The sequence below is a fragment of the Haemaphysalis longicornis genome, unplaced genomic scaffold (genome assembly GCF_048455015.1).
Source record: "Haemaphysalis longicornis isolate Haplotype H1 unplaced genomic scaffold, Haemaphysalis longicornis Haplotype H1 scaffold_12, whole genome shotgun sequence".
Classification (NCBI taxonomy): Eukaryota; Metazoa; Arthropoda; class Arachnida; order Ixodida; family Ixodidae; genus Haemaphysalis; species Haemaphysalis longicornis.
This window is the reverse complement of record NW_027526225.1, coordinates 98,112,810-98,120,375: the sequence shown is the minus strand read 5'-3', so window position 1 is coordinate 98,120,375 and position 7,566 is coordinate 98,112,810. Positions and strand designations below refer to the sequence as shown.

At 48.8% G+C, this 7,566-nt stretch overlaps 1 long non-coding RNA gene across 1 annotated transcript in view; it reads left to right on the top strand.

The window, feature by feature from the left end:
- The window catches only part of LOC144163053 (uncharacterized), a 487,499-nt gene extending 480,949 nt beyond the window's left edge, over positions 1-6,550 (top strand). The window contains exon 3 of the long non-coding RNA XR_013320822.1: positions 6,435-6,550. This is a non-coding gene — a long non-coding RNA (uncharacterized LOC144163053). The remainder of the gene's footprint in view (positions 1-6,434) is intronic.
- The last annotated feature ends 1,016 nt before the right edge of the window (positions 6,551-7,566 follow it).

Here is a 7,566-nt window from a genome sequence, read left to right as displayed (position 1 = left end):
AACGTGAAAATAAGGCGCAACAAGATAAAAAGACAAGTGTTTTTGACCTTTGCATTGTGCGTGGTCTTTTCGCGCTTATGTCACGCTCACGGAGCAATATATAGTCACGCTTCTTAATGTAGCCAGATGGGGCGTTCACAAAATTAAATTCGCATCAAACATCGGGCGCAGCAGCAATGCCCAAAAACACTATTATGTCGGCCTTCCCTCGGAAAAAATGGCTTCCCCCTGTTCTTCCGTGTTACCATGCAATGTTTCACTGAAATGAACCCCCTTCCCCCCCCCCCCCCCCCCCCCCTTTATGTAACACTTTTAACCTTGTCTCGCGGACCTGTTGCAGATTCTGGTTAGCCAAACTTAATTCCCTTAGCGAAAAGTAATACGTTTTAAATACGTACGAGTACGCTTGAAGTGCACTTCAAATATACTTTGTATTTCTACATGTATTTCAAGTGCAATTGCATTTTCTCAATTTTTAGTAAATACTGAAAATACATTTTAAAGGTGCTGGAAAAATACAGTGCTTTTAAGTACCCTCCAAATAGATTAAGAATGCACTGAACCTCACGAATGTGCGCTTAAGGCATTCAGAATATATTAAAAATGTATTTCTTCCCGCCAAACGATCATGGTGTAAATGCACTGTAAATAATTTAAAAATACACTTAACTAGCCACATTTAGAGCAGCACTCTGAGTATACTTTAAAAGTGTGCTTAAGCATAGAAATATACTCCGAATATATTCGAAATATATTTCAGATGCATTTTACGTTTGTAGAACGAACATGGCAGGGATACTCTCAATGCAGGAAAATATTTTTTTAAAAATACATTTTAAATGTATTAAAAAAGCTTTGCCGAAATATATTTCGAGTACACTTCAGGCGCATTGTGTGAAACTTGTGACCACACCAATTTTTTACGGCTCGCGTCTTGAATTCCGTTTACGACTCGACCACGCAACTGAGTTCTGCCCCCAGCTATCTCCAAATTTGGCCCAAAGCGGCCGCTTGATCGACATTTTAGAGGAAGTGACGTAGAACGATTGCCGTTATTATTGCAGCTTTGAATACCCGTGTTGTGCGCGGAGCCAGACTTCTGCGAGCGGTGGTGCTTCCCGCCGGGAAGTGTCACCTGATGGCTCTACTGGTTCACGCTCAAACGAAAACGTAATAAATAAAACACGCCCTTTAGAAGACAGGCACATCGAAACCCACGTGTGGTCGGTCGAAACCTCGCTGTTTTTGTACTCGTACACAGGAAGGGGTAATCAACAGCTGTGTGGCTTAAAGAGGCCATGAAGGCAAGATAAAAGTTTTGAACTTGCACTCTAACTCTAAATAAATAACCGAGATGGTGAAGAAAATGGACGAATCAATGGCGACTCCCTTTCAACTTTCTAAGAATTCAAGTTTTTTGCTATCTCACAGAGCCTATAGTTTGTGCTGTTCGGGTCCACCAACCCCAATACTGTTAGTAACTTCACTGTCAATAAACGTGAACGTGACTGGAGATTTGTAGAGGGGCCTCTAGTTCTGTTAAGTCGTATCGCTTGAGTGGTAAAGTGAAGTTAACAAACTGATAACGGTATTTTAGTGCTGGCCTACAATACGTGTCTCCTTCTCATATTTCGGCAATGTAGCGCAATGTGATAGCTTTGCAATATTTCTCGCGTGTTTTCTGCTAAAAAACGTCAGCGAAGCTTCTTTACCTCTCCTCCCGGTTTTGCGGGGGCTGCTAGCTGCTGCTTTCTGGTAGGGCGTGCCGCTGGGTTTGATTTGATTGATTGATTGATTTGATTGATTGATTGAGGGGTGTAACGCGCTGAGGCGACACCTGGGCTATCAGGCGCGCCGTAGTTGGGGCCACCGGACCACCGGATTCTTTTCGACCACCTGCGGATTTCTAACGCGCACCGAAATATCGACACACATTCGTTGTCGCTTTTCGCCTGCATCAGAAAAGCAGCCACCGCGGACGTGAATCGAACCTCGTCCTCGTGCTCAGCAGCGCAGCACCTTAGCCACTGAGCCACCTCGCGCGTTGGGTATTATCTCGAACCAGGTAACGCTGGACTCCGCGTACCATGCCCGCGAAGCAGCACGCTCGCTGCCCGTTACGCTAGCGGCACCTACTAAGTATCGCTTGCCGGCCAACACGAAACGCGACGGTCGAGGTAAACCACACGATTACCACCCTTGTTAACCGCGTTTCTTACGAGGAAATATGCGTCCGGCCTAAAAACATAGAACACTTGTTGTGCAAGCACGGGTGTAAAGCTTCGCAATTTTCACGCCGATTGCGCCCCCTGTGTGAAACCCGCCAATTTTTGCCAGTGAGAAAGAAACCGAATTCCATGCAGGGGTACCGCGTGTTTCTATCGTTCTGAACAGGCGCTAACCGTCCTTTCTAAGGCAGCTTTAGGTGTGTGTACTAGCTGACTGCTTTTTCAAGGGAACAGCATCTGTGTGTGGTCCTGGCTGAAATGTTCTCAGTAATGCGACCACGTTTGCACCATTGTTTCGTAGTCGACGGCAAGCTGTGTCGGCAAATGGGCTCTTCACTGTTTAAGGGTCGAGGCTGACACGTGACCAGTACTTATTCGGAAGTGGAGATATTGCCGGCAGCCGGCACATTTGGCGGTGGTGATATTTTGCCGGCACTCTATTCTGATTGACTGTTCAGGCTTACTTCATTGTGACGGGTATGCAGGCGTGAAATCGGCTATAGTTACCGTGGCCCAGTGGTTGCACCTCATGTTTCTAATCGCGAAGTCGCACGTTTGAGCCCACTTCTGCTAAGTTGAGTTTTTTGTTTGTTTGTTTCTTGTGATTTTCTTGGACTGATTCACTGTGTATATTGAGAAACTCGGTTCTGTTGCAGAATTCCTTCGTTATTATTTATTTATTTAACCTTCGTTATTCTTTGTGTGGGTTAGGTTAGGTTGGAATGGGACCTGCCTTTACTGGTTGGGTTGGGTTGGGTTAGTTTAGGTTGGGTTAGTTTAGGTTGTGTTAGGTTAGGTTGGGTTAGGTTGGGTTAGGTTAGGTTAGATGTTTGGTTAAAATACACATGCGAATAAATCATGCACGAGAAAAGTGCATCTGCCCGGGAGGTAGTAAAATGCCGACTGCCGCAAGAATTCCCGCAGCCGGTGGTCACGTGATTGCGATGAGCCAGTGGTGGCGGAGTGCAGGTAAGACTCCGCGCAGCTTATACCCCTGTCAAAGGTGCCTATTTAAGTGCACTTCCACCGAGTGCACACGGATAAAATGCCATTCAGGCGCAGCTAAACGGCAAACCCGAGTGACACTTACCACCGAACGCACTTTAAGCTGAGTGTGTTCCCGAAACACACTTTACCCGGGCCGGCTCGCTGAGTGAGTTGTCTCGGCCGCAGGGGTCAAAAATCGGGAAAAGTGACATAAAACAGCGAGCGTTTAGATGACAATAAGTAATGTTACAAGTTAATTATTGATATGCTGTTCAATTATTTTTACAAAAAGAGAAGTAGCGACGAAAAACAAGAAAATAGCGTCGCTCTCAACGAAGTGTCAGCGCCGCCTGCAGGGTTTTGCTCCATGGCAGCCGTTCTCTCCACCGTTTTCGTACGTGACTTCTTGTGGCCCGGTGGTTGTGTTGCCGTTCCAACTTTCTCTGTTATATTCCACGCTTTCAGATAATTCCCCCTAAATTATAATTATCCTGCGATTCGCTCCGCAGTGAATAACAGTGATGCTATCAGCGCCGGTGTTCGGTTGTTGTCTCGACTCCGTTTTTTTAGATGCGACGCTGAGAGCATCTCTTGTCGGCGGCCCTTTCCTTCCTGCGTGCGTCCGTCGTCGATGGCGTCCGCACTCTCGCGAGGGGCATTGGATTGGATTCGATTGGATTGGCTTGGCTTGGATTAAAGTGGATTGCGTTGGATTGGGTTGCGTCATAGCCGCGGCAGACGCACTGGCGCCGGCGCGTGCCCAGGTGAGAGCGAACACTCTCTCTCAACATCTGCGGGTGTGCGGCCCAGCGCGCTCTCAGCGGCGCTGCGCGCGGTGCTGCGCATGTGCAGTACTCTCTCTCTCTCCGCGGTCTCCTCTCCTTCGAGCGCGCTGCGCATATAACCGGTGTGCCGCTCTCCGGCGGCCTTTCAGTCGACGGTTGCTCTCCGCTTGCGCTTGAACCCCCCTCAGCGTCGCATCACACCAGGGTTCCCGTGAGGGGAGGTGGGCGTAATTTTTTTTGTGTGTGGACTTGTGCGAGGCGCCGATTGTAATTTTGAACAATGCAAACACAACGTAATGCTTACATTATTGCTGACGTCTTAAATAAAGGGAATTTCAAGTCATTTTGTGGAATATTTACGCCTTTTATCGTCACTGACATCATGGCCAAGGACACTTTGTTTCGCCGTTTAGCAGCGCGCAGCCAAAGTGTCCTTCGGGGAGCCCGAGTGCACTTGGCGTAAGTGCACCTAAATAGGCACGTTTGTCACGGCTATTACTTTGCCGGCTGCCGTCACAATAAACGGTTCTTATGTTTAGAGTGGGAATTTGGTCACGTGACCCTTGTGACCAATGTCCCTATGCCTGCGCTCACTCGTGGAAGTCGTTTTTTTCGTTCCCTTCAGTTGCTAGGCCTACTTTGTTAACCACGCTGCTTGGCTTTCTTTGGTGCTTGCATCGGGCTTTGCAGAGTAGTTGGGCCTTTGAACCGGGGCTCGTCGACGCAAGGCCATAACAGAGTTCTGGCACGGCGTCACCCTCGCTCGACAAGGATTCGGTCGAGTCCTCGAAGTCAAAGGCTGAGAAGTCTGAGGGCCCTGTCGAAGCCCCCAAGAAAGACAAGATGGGTCCATACAAGGCGCCTTCTCCGTCGGAGAGCATGCTCAAGGCAACGGCCTGCATATTGCATGTGGCGTGACCGGCCGAGCGCAAATTCTGTCATCTGAAAAGCCACCCATGCACGCAGCAATCAACTGACGGAGATGTTATCAGGGAGGGGGAATCACTCTCTCTCGATTCATTTCTTTTGAAGCACGCAAAGTTGCCTTTTTAGGCATGTGGCGCTTTTGTTGTTGAAAATACGGGCCGTCTGCGAGGTAAACGATTGCTGGTTGCCGGTTAGCCATGTGCTGAGGACGTGTATTCTTAAGAGTCCCGCGCATTGAACGCATTAAGTCGGTTCTACATGGCGCGAATTTCGCCTGCGAATTCTCAGATTCGGCGCCACTTGTGTGAAAAAAAGCTCTATTCTCATTGCTGTGACAAATTTTTAAAAAGTTTGCAACAGTGAAACTTCTACTGTGAACGCTGCTTGGCATTCGGCAATTTGTCGGAGCAATGAAGGTAGAAAAAATTAGCAGTGGCTTAGCTCGACTATGGCAGGATATACGTATAGCGTGAGCTAAAGTTCAGCTGGTTATTCTTAGGTTTCCTGGTTGTCTAGGATTAGCTTGATTATCTTGCTTACTGCCGCTAAAACAATTTCAGGTCCAATCCACTCCAATCCAATGCAATCCAATCTAATTGCGGCGGCGGTGGCTCCGGCGCGCTGGATGTGCGCCGGGAGACGGCACTGCTCCTCGCGCATGCGCAGCACGGCTCTCCAGGAGCCACGCGAAACTGCGCAGTCTCGACCAGTGTAGCTCACGCTACAAAAACTACGAGTGTAAACAGCCGGACTGCAACCACCACCTGTGAGAACTGGAATCTGAGGCGGAACATCTACAACACCACAGCAGCAGACGCCGTGGCTCTAGGCAGCCGAGTCTTAGAAATTTGAGTCGGTCGGCACTGTAGCCATAGCTGTAGCGCTGAGCGTTCTAGACATTGTAACGAAAGCGCGTTTGTGTCTGACTACCGCCGATAGTGCAGGACAATCGAATCAGAACGCCAAAAAGACACGACTGACGCTATCGTCTTCGTTGTTGGGTTTGGGGTACAGGAGCAGCGCTAGTATTACACCAAGAGTGTAAAACATAGGTATATTAGTCCTTTTTGGTAAGATGACATGTCATCACCCCGATACAAAGGGGAAACCAATAGAAATCATCATCATCATGCAGGTGAATGATTGGGTTGGAAGAGGTAAAAAACAAAGGCCCAGAACTGTTCTCACGGAGCCGACATCCTATCCCGCCGTCCAGTTTTCTGCTTTCTACGCATCAATAGCACCGGCAAAGGGATGTTGATGTAGGGGCCGCAACTTGCTTGGTTTCCTGAATTACTTCACAACGTAGTGCGGACAGCGCATGCGCATTGCTTGTTGCTGTCTGCAATTTTTCAGACTTCTTCGTATTCATCTACCGCGAAGTAACGCAGGAGCGCTGCATCTGTAGCGCGTAAGAGCGTAATTGGGACGATAACGCTAATTTGTCGGCGGCTTGTAGGCAGTCGAACTGACGTCTTTCTCGTCTTTCTTTTTTCTGTAACCACAGGATGGCCCTCTCTGACGAACGCTTCCTGATGATCGTGGCGGTCTTCGTCTTTATGGCTGTCCTAGTAGGTGTTGTCATGGTGCTGCTCTACATGGCTGTCCAAATTCCCATGGGCCGGAGGATTCCATTACACGTAAGTGGGCGGCTGCAGTTTCTTCTGCTGCATCCTGCTTGCACCACACTCGAACGTCCCTTACATAACACCCGCCACTCTGTTAACGAAAAGGCTGTGTCTAAAGCGCCACCCGACGGCCCTATCAGCACATGGCTAAAGCGAAGTCCATTTGCGCTTTTGGATGAAAGAAGGCTGCATCTGGCGCTACTTCGCCCCCCTTTAGCGAAACGTAACGTAAACAAACCTAATAAAACATAACGATCAGAAACAATCATTTAAAGCACCGAACACTAACTTAGGCTGTCAAAATGTAAAAAAAAATTCAAAGAAAAACGGGTGGCAACAGCTGCACTAAAACCACAGCCCGTGAGAACGTGAAGCTCAGGCGGGACGACTACACCGAGCAGCGTGCCGCAGCCTCCCGCTTCACTTAGGCGCCGAGGGGCGCAGCCTCGGCGGAGAGGAAGAAGACGACGCAGGCGACGCGCCTTCGTTGCTATAGCAACGCGGCGCGTGCGCAGCGAGCAGTGGGGGTGAGATCAAGTGCGAAAAACCTCTCCCGTCTACACCACCACAGCAGCAGACTCTGTGGCTCTTATAGCCCAGTCTTAAAAATTTGAGTCAGTCGGCCCTGTAGCCATAGCTGAGCGTTCTAGACACTGTAACGAAAACGAATTTGTGTCTGACTACCACCGATAGTGTGGGATAGTCGAACCTGAACGCGAAAAAGACGCTACTGATGCTTTCCTCTTCGTTGTTGGGGTTGCGGTACACTGTAGATGCGCGTGAATAATTGGGTTGGAAGAGGTGAAGAGCAGAGGCCCAGAACTGTTCTCATGCAGCCGCCATCTTACCAGGCCTTCGCGTTTTATGCTTTCTACGCATCAATAGAACCGGCAAAGTGATGCTGATGTAGGGGCCGCAACTTGCTTGTTTTTCTGGCTTAATTATTTCACAACGCAGTGCGGACAGCGCATGCGCATTGCTTGTTTCTGTCTGCAATATTTTAAATTTCTT